A 14,549-nucleotide genomic window follows, 5' to 3' on the forward strand; every position below is an offset into this window, starting at 1 on the left:
ATTATAAACTTGTGAAATGAAAAAACGAAAATCATAAATGTGATAAACACTGTATACTAAAACCTTTGGCTGTATAACTAAAATGGGTTATGAAGATTTTTTTAAGTTAATATTAAGTTAATGGATACTGGAAATTAAGCAAGAGCTCTCAGGCAATTGGTTATTACTGTCCAAGGTCAGGAGCCCACATAAAGCACCCAACTCTTAGGACTTAAAAACAAAAAAAAATCCCCCAAAGTCAGTCTTTTAAAGAAATGATCCTCGAATTCTTCTACACACTTACTTTTACAGTTATTTCTCTCACCCAAATTAAATGAAGGAGAGATGACAGCCAGCTACCATGATCCTAACAAGGACAGTTTCTAAAAGGCTTCCTGAAGCCTTCGATAAAGGCTGGTCACCCTCACCTCCCCAGTCCTCTGCACCACTGCAAGGGGCTCCCCCACTTGTTGCCTAAGTGAGTGAACCCAGAGCCATCTCCCAGAGCAGAAGCTGCGGAAGGGAAAAACAAAAAACAAAACAAAACAAAACCCTAAAGACTAGGTTACTTAATCTAAAACTGTTGCTGCTTTTAAAACACGGCAGCCTAAATATTCACTGAAATACTATCTTTCATGGAAAACATTTAGAAATGCCCCTACCTAAAGATTACCAATACGTAAAATGTGCTTTTATAACTGCCCTTCTGAGCAATGGCTGGTGAATTCATTTCTCAGCCCACCACGCAGAGGGGTAGGAGTGGCCGTGGGAGGAGGATCCCCTAAAAGACTCCTGTATTTTAGAAAATGTCATTGCAGTTAATCTCCATTAACTGCTCTATGCAAAAGTTTCATTATTATCATTATTACACTCATATGGATAAAAAAATATAGGCACTGGTAAGTACTTATGTAACACCACACAATTAATAAACAGTATTTAAACTCAGGTCTGCGACACTCCATAAGACGTGTTCATACAGTGCCTATAAGCACATCTGTAAGCAATGCTGGTTATAAATCATATGGTGAATAAAAGTGATTCCTTTCTATCTCATTGGAATACTCTGGAAACCTACCACGGAGAGTGAAGTTTGTGTCCCCTATAACAACAAGCCATGGGCTCACAACATTGAAATCTGTGATTTATGAAGCTCAGACATTGATTATTCTCATTTATCTTCACTCTGAAATACGTGATCTCTTGGATTAAGTACTACAAGAAAGCTCTCTCTGAAAATGTATCTACTCAACTTCTGTGCTTCAGTCAATTATTAAACTTTCTGAATGACTAATTCCTAAATAATTTTAAACATGCTATCCCTGATAGACCATACATACCTAAACATTTAAGAAATAGACTTTTTTAGGGACTTCCCGTCGTGGCACAGTGGTTAACGAATCCGACTAGGAACCATGAGGTTGCGGGTTCGGTCCCTGCCCTTGCTCAGTGGGTTAACGATCCGGCGTTGCCGTGACCTGTGGTGGTTGCTGTGAGCTGTGGTGTAGGTTGCAGACGCGGCTCGGATCCCGCGTTGCTGTGGCTCTGGCGAAGGCCGGTGGCTACAGCTCCGATTCAACCCCTAGCCTGGGAACCTCCATATGCCGCGGGAGCGGCCCAAGAAATAGCAACAACAACAACAACAAAAGACCAAATTTTTAATGGTATCCTTCATCAAATATCCCTAAAACCATTGTGCAGGTTGGCCAAAGCCAAAATACATCCTAAGCCTCATTAGTACAAATATGCAATGCACACAGATAATCCCCAGAATAAGTCTTCAAATAGAAAATTACTATACTAAGAATAAACGATAGCAAAACTCTTAGAAAATTCAGATCTGTGGCCTACTCCATCCTCCTCCCAAAGCTGACATAACCAATTGAAAAGAGTTCAAAGAGATTAAGTACTTTCTAAAGGCAATTCCGTCATGTCCTTATGAAAAACTTGTCACTGTTGCCAGAAGGATACACTTGTTTTGACACTTAACAGAGTTCCTCAGTTGGAACATGTTCAAAATGGAACAGAAAGTTTCAGATTAAGCCACTATTTCTACTCTTAAAACAAAGGAATAATATCCAGAAAACAGAACTCATGTGCTGATAAGATTCAATCAATTCAATCATATACATACTATGTTATACATAAATTATTTTTAGGAAATATTTTAATTATCCAGTATGAAAATTTTTTAAAAATTAAGACTAAGTTCAAAAAATACTGTGCATTTTTTTTTTTTTTTTTTACTATGCTTTCTCTATTTTGATCTTTAGCTTAGTCTATTTGAGCTCTGTTTAACCAAGATTTGGTGCCTGGAAACCACTTAATATAACTTTATTAAATCTGCTAAGCCATGATATTCTGAGTTCAGCTTAGGCTTCCATATGCTCAATCATCCATTTTGAGTTTGGTATGGTTCTCTTCAGGGCTAATCTTTCTTCCTGTACAAAAACCTCTCATCAGAGCAAAAACTCTTCTCAAAGCAGTTGATCATTTCCTAACGGACTGGCCTTCCCAGTTTCATGTAATTAACAATCTTAGAGTCTTTGCATGAATGGGTGACTCATTAACGATTTTTTTTTTAAAGAATCAAGCTCTTGAACCACAACAAGTATTAGTTACATAGTATCATATACTTTTTTACAAAACCACCCAATTCAAACATATACAAGTAAACTTATATATAACACTTTCAGGACAATGTACCTCAGAAAATTCTATAACTGTCAAAAGTTTAAGTCTTACCAGAAATAAATTACATGCTCTAAAAATCCTGCTTTGCCTGGCATTCTTAGCAACTAGAATTCTGCTCAACAGTATTTCTGATTTTCCGAACTTTAAGTCCATTTTAATCATTCCACAAAGGTTAAATTATGCTCAGAAGTTTGGGCACAGAAAGCATAACCAAGTTTTGTTTTGTTTTGTCTTTTATGGCTGCACCTGCATCCATAAAAGGTGGCTAGGGATCAAATCAGAGCTGTAGCCACTGGCCCACACCACAGCCATAGCAACGCAGGATCCGAGCCACATCTACAACCTACACCACAGCTCACAGCAACGCCAGATGATTCTTAACCCACTGAGCAAGGCCAGGGATCAAACCCACAACCTCATGGATCCTAGTCAGGGTTCATTCACCACTAATCCACAACAGGAACTCTGACCAAGTATTTTTAAAAGGAAAAATGATAGTCTTTTAGTCACCAGAAAATTTGATCACATAGTTAAAACAAAGTTCACCATCCATGGGGGTTCATTTTATCAACTTTTGTGACTGAAGATCAGTAGAGTGTGTCTCATTTGGAAAAAGCATAACAGTAAATATGAACATGTGTATCTCATGCTTAACTGTGAAAAATCTTGTGAGGTTTCTGCAAGTTAAACAAAAAAAGAAGGCGGGAGGCTTTGTTAACATCCAATAATGCAATACAGAAATTACATTTATGCTGTATGTAATAATAGTTTCATGATACTGAATAGACTTTTTCACATAAAGACCAACATTATTCACCAAATTACTGTGACTACTGTATTATATTTTAAAAAAAATGATAAATCATAGCCTGCTTTATAGTTTCAGGAACATTTCTCTTGCTAGCCTTCCTCTTCTAAACGATGATAGACTAGAACACAAGAAAATGAGTCTCTTATTCCATCACTAACCCTACTGCCCACCTCTCTGCCCCTTCTCCCATAAAGTCAATCACAGTAGGCTTCTTAGTAGGATTTAGTTTTCCTCAAGTATTTTTATTTTATTATTTTACTCAAATCTTTGGTTACTTATGATATATGGAACATGAGAATATTATAATTATGATACTATAAAGGACTTGATATAGTATTTTAATAAGGAAAACTATGATTAGTAATTATTAATTTACATGGAAATTTTATAAAATAATTTTTGGAATATACAAATGAAATTAAAATAACTAGCATAAGAAATTTTTGATTTAATATAATTAAATAGAAGAGAATGACCTTTAGAAGAAAAAAGTTAAATACAGCACTTTACAACAGGGAAACTTTATTACGGGTTCAACTTACACATTTAAAAAATCTTTTTGTTAAAATAAAAACATAAACACTTTGACAATTTCTATACTGAACAAAGACAACAACAATTAACCCAAATAGTTTTCATATCATATCATACCCCAAAGGAAGGCACCCAATACACACCAATAGCATCAGTTAAAACAGGAAATTCCAACTCTGACTATACTGCATAACATAATAAGAGGAGAAAACTGAGAAGAAAGGGCTTCATAAATTCCCCTCCAACAGTTAATTTGATTTTACTGAGGAGAATGATTAACTGTGCAAAAGCTGCTATAGCTATTAGACTAAAATTGGGTATTTTTCAGAATATCTTTTGGAAAGTAATATACAGATAATATCCCAGACAAGAGAAGTGATCTAAAAAGTCAGGTAACTATTGATTTAAAAAGTAATATTTTTTTAAAACCATCATTTTTTCCAAGAAATTTAAAAGAGTATCATTAGATTGAGGTTATTATAACCAATTAATACAAACTGCAACTTAAAATATTTTCTCAATAACATCTAGTGTGTACTATTAAAAAAATTCCATATATAGTAGTGAATAAAAATGGAAAATAAATTTATCCATTTTAAAGTTTTACATAATGACCCTCCAATATGCAGTCTCCCTCCAAGAGGACCTACACTTTTACCTGAAATTCCACATAAATTTAAATCCACATTATCAATCTTTCTGTGTTCATGCCAATTATGACATTGCCATAATATACCTGCACCTAACTATAAATGTTTTCCTTTTCATATCTGAAATATATAGATACCAGAGAATACGTATCTAATCTCTGGTTAGAAGGAAAAGAAATCAAAGTTGAGCTTAAAGGGAAAAAAAAAAGGTAGAGTGCATTTGCAAATTTGTAGGTGACTCTCTTACTCCCCAATTCCGTTTTATCTCTGCTAACTTCTGAAGAGCAAGAATCAGTACCACAACCTACTGGATTTAAGACAGGACCTATAGAAATCAAGGAGAAAAATGACTGCTCATTTCCTGGAGAACAGACTAACAAACTTTTTGCTTATGAAGTTTACTGGAGGTTTTCTGCTAATAAAACACTGCATATTATGCAACCCATTAGGAGCAAAACTATAGCATCATCTCAAGAGATTCAAAAAAACATTTTGATGATATTGAACATCATTCACAATTTTTCAAATCAGAAACAAGTTTTAACTAGAAAAATAAGAAAGCAGAGGTCCTTGGTGGCCTAGCAGTTAAGGATCTATTTGTGTCTCTCCTGCGGCTCTGGTCATGGCTGTGGCGTTAGTTCAATCTGTGGCCCAGGAACTTCTGCAGGCCAAAAGAAAAAAACCTACCTTAAAGTGATGAAGTGAATGAAATGCATCTTTCAAAAATCCATAGCAAACATAATACATAAGAAGCACCATCCTTGACAGACGCCCACTATCACCACTTCTTCAAGAGACTGTACTAAAATTTCCAAGACAGCACATTACGATGAAAACATAAAAGGAACAATAAATAAAGAAGGAAAGAAACAAAGCTGACATTTTTTCAGTTATGACAATCAACTTAATACATCAAGGGGATCTATAGACACTTAATTAGATTTAATAAGAGAATTCTGAAAGTTTGCTGCATATACAAGGCTTCTGACTTTGACTTAGTATGTCCCCTTTCTCTAATTCATGATTATTTCTTTCCAGTTTTGTGTCTTCTAGAGACGAGTTAAGTCCTCATTAAGAGTCACCAACAAGAACTACATAATGTATTAATTGCTAACATCTGATAACAATGAGATAATGTACTTCATTTCTCAGATCTGTTGCATCTTTATCACTTTCTATTCTTATATCAAATTACTTCTATAATTAAAATATCCTTTCAGTTGGTGTTTTGGGCCAGATCATCAGCATAGGCCAATATTTCTAGATACACTCTAAAAATCATCACCAATATAATCTATTTTTTTCCTATATCAGAATAAGCAAGTCACAGTTCATTACTCTTAGTAAAAAGTAGCCCAATTTAAAGTACCACTTTCTCATTCAAAAATGAGAGCCTTTTGCCAGGCCCCTGCACACCATGCAGCCTGCAGTAGAAATCCTGCACTTATCCTCACCCTTTGCTTTACCAACACTTGGCTTCTTACATCTGAATATCATGTTAAAATCTGTAATGTTTCACACTACGTGCTGTTTACACATACCACACAATTTAAAAGGGCCTACTCACCATACTTTCATTTCCTACCACTAAATCAGTTTCCACCCGCGATGAATTTTTAATTGTCACTTATTTTACATTTTACAAACTTTTTCAAAGTCTAACAAATACTAGTATTACTTGCCTATTTAACTTTTCAAAAATTCTTCCCATTTTGCTTATAGGTTATTTTTAACATTATATTTACAAAGGTACAAATCCCTTTTTATAAAACTCCAGCCCTTTTTGAATTACTAAAAATATACTTTCAAACACCAAATGTAATGTCCTTTCTAAAGTCTTTATTCTCCTTGATTTCCCTGCAGCCCTAACATCTAAGATCTCCTTCCTAAAATCCTCTTTCCCTTGTTTCTGTAATTTTTTTTTTCTTTGCCAACAACAGACCCAGCAGTTGATAACTCTTTCTGATGTTTCCACCTTATTAACACACAGTGGGTGCTCCAAGATCTTTACCTGATGCCTTTCTGGTTTCACCACCTCCTTTTTTTGGCTTCCAAGTCTCATTCAAATTTCATGCCTTCAACTATCACCTTCTGTCCTCATGTCTCTAGTCCTGACCTAGATCTCAAGTCAGAGCAGAGCTGGCATATACATTGTCAGTTTGTTGAATGCTCAACACAGGGTGGTCACTACACTATCGGATGGAGCTGGCATCGAAAAAGAAACCTCCTCCATGTAGAATCATCCCCTAACTGTCTCTACCTGATGGTCCATATCAGCACCTTATACACAATATATCAAATACAGAACTCATTATCTTTCTCCAAAACTTTCCACTTCACCCACTTTGCTTTATAAGGAAATCCTGAGTCTTCAATAATTATCTTTTGTACCTTAAGATCTACTTTCTTGTAGTATCTTATTGAATAACACTGTGGTATCAAATCAACATTATCTCTTTTTTTCTCCAATGTCACATCCTAATATAAGCACTTAATACCTCTTAAGCAAGCTGCTCAAACTGCTAGCTTCCTAACTAGTTTCCCATCTACAATCCCTCTCCCTTTTTTTCAATCTTAGCAAGTGCTACAAAAGTAAACTGATCATCTCCTTTACATATGAGCATCCAACGGCCACCTAAATTCCTTATTCTTGCAATCAGTATCTTAACATATGTCTCCACTTTACGTATTCTACTAAACCTAACATCTCCATTTCTTACTCATGTTTCTTCTGCCTGACAGACTCTCTCTTTCCTTTGGGCTAGAAAAACCTACAGAGAATGCAGAGATAACTGACATAAGATAATGCAGTGGATAAAGGTGGTGAGTAAAAAAGAAGAATCCAGGAAGACACTCAGAGCTCCAGCTTTTACAGTGAGATATATAATGGCTCTAGTCACTTAAATAAAACTGGATGCATTTGAAGGAGGGGTCAGAACTTATACTGTCAAATGATTTGACATCTCAAAGTGGAAATGGATGCCAAATAGTAGTGGGCGTGTAGATTCTGATCTCAGAAGACAGGGGAGGACTAATTATATTACTCTCAGAATAACTGTAATAATAATTTACTTATAACTGTAATGAAATTTGGGCCATAGGTTTGCTTATAAAGCTAATATGCATTAAGTTCAAAAGAAGATAGAATCTTAAAAGAAGAAGCCTGGAACATGACATTAGAAGTCAAGTGCAAAAAGAAGAGCTGGAAGACTGAAAAGGAACAACAGAAGAATGTGATTTTACAGAAGCTAAGGAGGGAAAGTGCAATTAGAAGAAGGCATGCTCTACAATGCTGAATGTATCTGAAAGGAAAACTAAAAGAGTAAGACAAAGGCAAAGACATCCCATTAGATTTAATAACAAACAGGTCTTAAAGGCAGCCTTAGTTTTGACAATGGAAAACCACAGTGGAATCGTTTGAGGAGGGAGAGTGGGAAGTGAGGAAGTGAAGGTAAAAAGTTACCAGGCAGAGAGATAACTTCTTCCAAAAATTTGGTTATGTAAAGGAAGAGAGATATTGAAGAGAATGATATATTATAATACAAGTAAATACACAGTGCCTCTTAAAGTCCTTCAAACAGTGCATTGCCTCATGCAGTTTTATCTTTTCTACCACTAACAGCTGTCAATGTAACATGGTTCATTTCTACTAAAGTCAGAAATGGGCAAGAATGCCCAGTATGACCACTACTAGACATATCTGTCATTGAAATCAGATTGGAGAAAACCATTAGAAATGTCAAAATAGGAATTAAAAGAAGAAATAAAACTATTTGCAGATGAACTGATGCAGATGAGCTCGAAAACCCTGGAAAATCAATGATGAGACTCAAAAAAACAAAAGATTTTATCAAGGTAGAGGAATATAAAATAAACATACAAAAATCAATAACACGCACACGTACGAATAAAACCAGAAAGGATACATAATGAATAAGAAAGTCCCATTAATAAAATATCAAAAATATAGGAATAAACAGAAACATTCAAAACCTACATGAAGAATAAACACTCTTAAAAGACACAAAGGTAGGCCTAAATGACTAAAAGGAAACGCCTCATCCTTGGTTAGGACATCTCAACATCAATATGTCATAAACTTACAAATTTAACCTGAGCTAGGTAATTTGATGCTGAAGGTCAAGTGGAAAAGAAAAGTTCAGGAAAAGCTAGGAAATTTGGAAAAGAAATATATATGAAGAAAGGAGGTTCTCATTAAGACATACTATAAAGCTTCTATAACTAAAACAGTGTGATGCTGCAGCACGAACAGAGAGACCAATAAAAGTGAGATGTCCAAAGTCCAAAAATAGATTTAGCTGTTATAAAGTGGCATTCCAAAACATTGGTACAAGACTGGTGTTTTTAACAAATGGATAGATACTTGGGGGAAAGAAGAAGAAGATAAAAATCTGACCTGTTTCTAACATTAAACACACACACACACAAAAAAAAAACTTTAAATAAATCAGAAATTAAAGTGTAAAAAGTAAAACTATGAAAGTATTTTTAAAAGTTGAATTCCTCTGATAACCTGGAAGTTTATAAAAAGTCTTTCTAATTAGAACTGAAATACAAATACAAAACTTTTTCATGACAAAAAAACACCACAAGCAAAATAGAGAGAGTTGACCAACTGGGAAAAAATATTTGCAATGTAAATCGCTGATAAATGGCTATTATCACTACAAAGAACTTTTAAAAAGACCAAATAACCTAGAAAGTAGGATTTTTTTTTTACCATTTCTTGGGCCACACCCGCGACACATGGAGGTTCCCAGGCTAGGGATCCAATCGGAGCTGTAGCCACCGGCCTACACCAGAGCCACACCAATGTGGGACCCGAGCTGCATTTGCAAACTACACCATGGCTCAAGGCAACGCCGGTTCCTTAACCCACTGATCAAGGCCAGGGATCGAACCTGCAACTTCATGGTTCCTAGTTGGATTTGTTAACCACTGAGCCACAACGGGAACGCCAGAAAGCAGGATATTTATACACATGAAAAGACATTCAGCTCCACTCATAATAAGGTGAAATACAAATTAAATGTACACTGAGATACCATTTCTCAGCTGTCAGACTGGAAAAAACTCAAAACTTTCACAGTACACTCTGTTGGTAAAGCTGTGGGGAAATAGGTACTCCCAGATAACTCCAAGTAGAAATGCAAAATGGTACAGCCCCAACACAAGGGTAGTGGCCACTATCTAATAAAATTACAAAGCATCTACTCTTTGAATCAGTGAGCCCACTTACAGGAATTCATCCTGAAGATAAACTTGCAACAGTACGAAAATACATATACACAAGAATATTCATCACAGCATTATTTGCAATTGCAAAATATCAGAAATTATTTCAATAACAATGCCTAAAAAATTGATTGAATAAACTGGACACAAATTAAAGTAGTAAGCATCTGTAAAAATGAATGAGAAATCTCTATAAACTGGTAAGAATTTATTTCCAAGAGATATTGATAAATAAAAAAGCAAATTACAGAAGAACATACATAGTATACTACCTTTAGTAAGAAAAATTACCTGCTTATCTTTTTCTGGCCACGCCTGCAACATGTGCAAGTTCCCAGGCCAGGGACTGAATCCTTGCCACAGCTGTAACCAAAGCCACAGCAGTGGCAATGCTGGACGCTCAACCCACTGCTTATCTTTATAAAAGGAAGGATGAACTGGAGTTCCAGTTGTGACGCAGTGGGTTAAGGATCTGGTGTTGCCACAGCTATGGCATAGATCACAGCTGCAGCCAGCTCAGATTCAATACTTGGCTCAGGAACTTCCATATGTCACAGGAGTAGCAAAAAAAAAAAAAAAAAAAAAAAAAAAAAAAAAAAAAGAAGGATGATGAACTATAAAGCAGCAGAGTTGGTTAGTTACCTATAAAGGATGGAGGAAATGGAAGGACCTTTTCAAAAAATTTTATTTTTTGGAAAAGTAAATCATTTTCTACGTATTCAAAAGATTAATAAGGATGTGAAGCTGAAAGAAAACTAAAATGAGTGAACTCAACTGTATTTCAAATGAATACACATCCATACTCAGGGGATAAAAAGAAGTGATCCAAGAAATTATGAGTAGAGCATTTGATTATATATACTCACAGAACTGAGTAGGGTGAAGAGGGAGAACTTCAAAGAAATCGAACTCTTTCTGGTAAATCTCTCGGTTTGAGTGGTATCAGGAACCAGTTCTGAAACTATTTTAGATCTATAATTGCGCTGCTCAAATAAGTTAAAGTATCAATGCTGTGGGAAGCCAATGTTCTCGCTGTATAAGGGACATATAAATATGGAAAAGTGGAAAACAAGAATGCATTAGAATTAGAAATACTGCCGTGAACTAAGAGATCTAAAATCCATATATGTGTGTTATCAGTATGCATGTCTGCATATATTTAGTTATCAATGTAGATGTGTATATAAATATAGGCCTAAACTTCTGAGACCTCTCCTCTAAAAGCGCCTAAAAGCCAAGACCCCACAGTGATGCACAGTCTACTACCTTATGCACTAATGTTCTAGTACCGAGACCTTGATCTCTAAACCATTTCCCCTGAAAACAATCAGAGCTCTCAGAGAACTGCTAAAAGCCACCACTGTGGAATAGATCAGAGATAAGCCTGTTTCAACCCCCTTTGCTGGAAAGCCTCATTAATGTGATGGGGAATGCCATGCACTTCTACTAACCAAACCTGGACGATTTGGACACCAAAATAATTGAGTAATGAATTATAAACAATGAAAAGAATAGATAACCATGGGCTCATATCAATGATAAATGAGTGAATGAATGTAAATCAATCAGTCATCAGAATGGTTTTTGCTTACAGTGGAACGATGACGCTGAATGGAAGGGAGCTTGAATTGGAAAGTCAGCAGTTTGCAACCATTACGGAAAAAACTGTACCAGTCAAGAATTATCAATAATATCTAGGTGGAAATTTTGGTAAGGAGCAGATATTTGCATGATATTAAAGTATTTCCCCACTGACTTATCATAGTTACAAGGGAAAAAAAAAAAAAAGCTCTACAGCAGAGAAATCTGACAACACTCTGAATGATCAAAATTAACATTCCCAATGTGCCTTCAGCTGTAACAGCCCAAGAAGGATACAACATTATTTATGGTGTATTCTGGTTGCACTACATAACCCAAATCTAATCATGAGGAAACAGCAGACAATCCCAAATGAGGAGTGACAGACAGACAGATAATGAAGGACTGTATCATTCAAAAACATCAACATCATAAAAGGCAAAGAAAGACTGACTGTGTGACCATGTAGAATTAAAGAAGGCAAAAGAGGAGTTCCCCATCATGGCTCATCGGTTAAAGAACCCAACTAGTATCCATGAGGACATGGGTTCAATCCCTGCCCTTGCTCAGTGGGTTAAGGATCCAGCATTGCAATGAACTGTGGTGTAGGTCTCAGACACAGCTTGGATTCCAAGTTGCTGTGGCTGTGGTGTAGGCTGGCAGCTGTAATAGCTCTGATTCAACCCCTAGCCTGGGAAATCCCACTTGCCACAGATGTGGCCCTAAAATGACAAAGACAAGAGTTCCCGCTGTGGTTCAGTGGTCAATGAACCCAACTAGTATCCAGGAGGATGCAGGTTCTATCCCCGACCTCGCTCAGTGGGTTAAGGATCCGGCATTGCCATGAGCTGTGGTGTTAAGTCGCAGATGTGGCTTGGATCCTGCGTGGATGTGGCTCTGGCGTAGGCTGGAGGCTGCAGCTCTGATTCAACCCCTGGCCTGGGAACCTCCATATGCCACAGGTGCAGCCCTAAAAAGACAAAAAGATGGAAAAAAAATGACAAAAGACAAAAGAGACATGACAACTAAACGCCAATACCTGGTTCTAGAGTGGATCCTTACTGAAGGAAGAAAAGCTTGTGTAAGGAATATTACTGGTCACATGACAAATTTACAGATGATAGATTAGATATAGGTATCACATTAAATTTACTGAAGCTGATTACTGTACTATAGTTATGGAAGAGAGCATCCCTGTTAGGAAATATACACTGACATCCTTCCAGGCATAAATGTAATCACTGCTCAAAATTCAGGGAAAAGTGCATGGGTGCATGTGCAGGTGTGTGTGTGTGTGTGTGTGTGCATGCGCGCGCGTGCGCATGTGTTGATGGAGGAAGAGAGAGGGGGCACCAAACAGGTGAATGTGGAGTTTAAAAAAAAGCATACTATTCTTACAACTCTTCCATAGCTGGAAATTATCCTGAAAATATTTTTTTAAACCAGCCATTTACTATTTTCCTACCTTATTACACCCTTGTTACAGTTGAAGAGCTTGAGGCCTGATGACATGAAGTCATCAAGAGGTAGGCCCAGGCCATCTTACTCCAAAGTCGAGGACTGATTCTAAGTATCACAATATATTGCATTTGGGGTGTTAGACTTCCCCATCACCTTTAGCTTTAAGATTTCTAGGGTTGTTTGGTCTGTCCTCTTACCTTCCGAATTTCTCTCCTAATCGTTCCCCTAATTAGAGGCTCATATTACTACACTGGCATCCTGCCTATGGCTTTCCAGCATATAGTACACTGGCCAACTTTCCTTCTTACAAATCCCCAGGAAAATTCTATGGTCTGGATTTTAGCTCTCATCAATTTGCCAGGATATACTATAGTCACTCCAATAAATGGCTGGAGGACAGAACTGTCTTCCTCACTATTATATGCCCATGGGCAAGAACAAAGCCTACTCTATATTAGGGATTTCAGTAAGCATTCATTGAGCTAAAATTTTCATCCCTTGCTCATGGCTTCCTTCATTCTAGCAAACATTGAGAATGCTCAATTTCCTTCCTTCCATTTGCCCACCAAATCTCACCGGGATCTATTCAAGATTCACTTTCTAAAAGATGCTTTCTCAGTTATTTCAGCTCTAGAAGTATCTGCCATACTCAATTCCTTCAGCACACAAGGGCTATACCAATATCTCTTGCATTTAAATAACAGTATTAGAAAGTATGTTTTATGTGGTGGCATAACAACATGACAATTTCAAAAGCTGTCCTCATCTCTTATTTTCATTAAGAAAAATAAATACTAGAAAGAGGTTTGTGTATGCATATGCTAAAAGATAAGAATGGCTGTATTTTTTATTTTATTTTATTTTTTTTTTTTTATTTTTTATTTTTTTGGTCTTTTTGTTGTTGTTGCTATTTCTTGGGCTGCTCCCGCGGCATATGGAGGTTCCCAGGCTAGGGGTTGAATCGGAGCTGTAGCTGCCGGCCTACGCCAGAGCCACAGCAACGCGGGATCCGAGCCGCGTCTGCAACCTGCACCACAGCTCACGGCAACGCTGGATCATTAACCCACTGAGCAAGGGCAGGGACCGAACCCGCAACCTCATGGTTCCTAGTCGGATTCATTAACCACTGCACCACGACGGGAACTCCTGTATTTTTTATTTTAAAAAAAAGGATGCTGGATGCTATGGTCAAGTAAATTTGGAAAATGCTACTAAATTGAATTACTACACCAGGTTTTCAGATCTTTTAATATAAATCAATGTATGGTTATTCCCCTAGAGAGGAACAAAGTATACAGTGCTTTCCAAACTTATTAGACCACAGGCTCTTTCTACTAAGAGCTTCTCCTGGGAAAAAGATACCATAGAATATACTTTGGAAATGCTGACTACATTTTTATTGGGAGAAAATAGCAGAACATCTGGAACTTGATAAGACACTTAAAAACCAAAAGGAATCAACTATTTAACATTAGCAGAGTCACAAGGTACCACTGATCCCAACTATAAGTACTTAACAACCAAAACCCTGAGAGTTCTAGATTAGATACTTGCCTACTTTCGGGGCTCCACTAAAATTCTGA

General features: G+C 36.7%; 1 protein-coding gene across 5 annotated transcripts in view; it reads right to left on the reverse strand.

Moving 5' to 3' along the window:
* The window catches only part of TBC1D5 (TBC1 domain family member 5), a 546,905-nt gene that overhangs the window by 423,715 nt on the left and 108,641 nt on the right, over positions 1-14,549 (reverse strand). For 2 of the 5 annotated variants that reach the window (XM_021069682.1, XM_021069683.1), the window contains one exon: positions 10,791-10,956. The exons of the other annotated variants lie outside the window; for them this stretch is intronic. The gene's annotated coding sequence lies outside the window, so the exon portion shown is untranslated. The remainder of the gene's footprint in view (positions 1-10,790; positions 10,957-14,549) is intronic. 5 annotated transcript variants of the gene reach the window in all.

This window comes from Sus scrofa, chromosome 13 (assembly GCF_000003025.6).
Source record: "Sus scrofa isolate TJ Tabasco breed Duroc chromosome 13, Sscrofa11.1, whole genome shotgun sequence".
In the NCBI taxonomy this organism is placed as follows: domain Eukaryota; kingdom Metazoa; phylum Chordata; class Mammalia; order Artiodactyla; family Suidae; genus Sus; species Sus scrofa.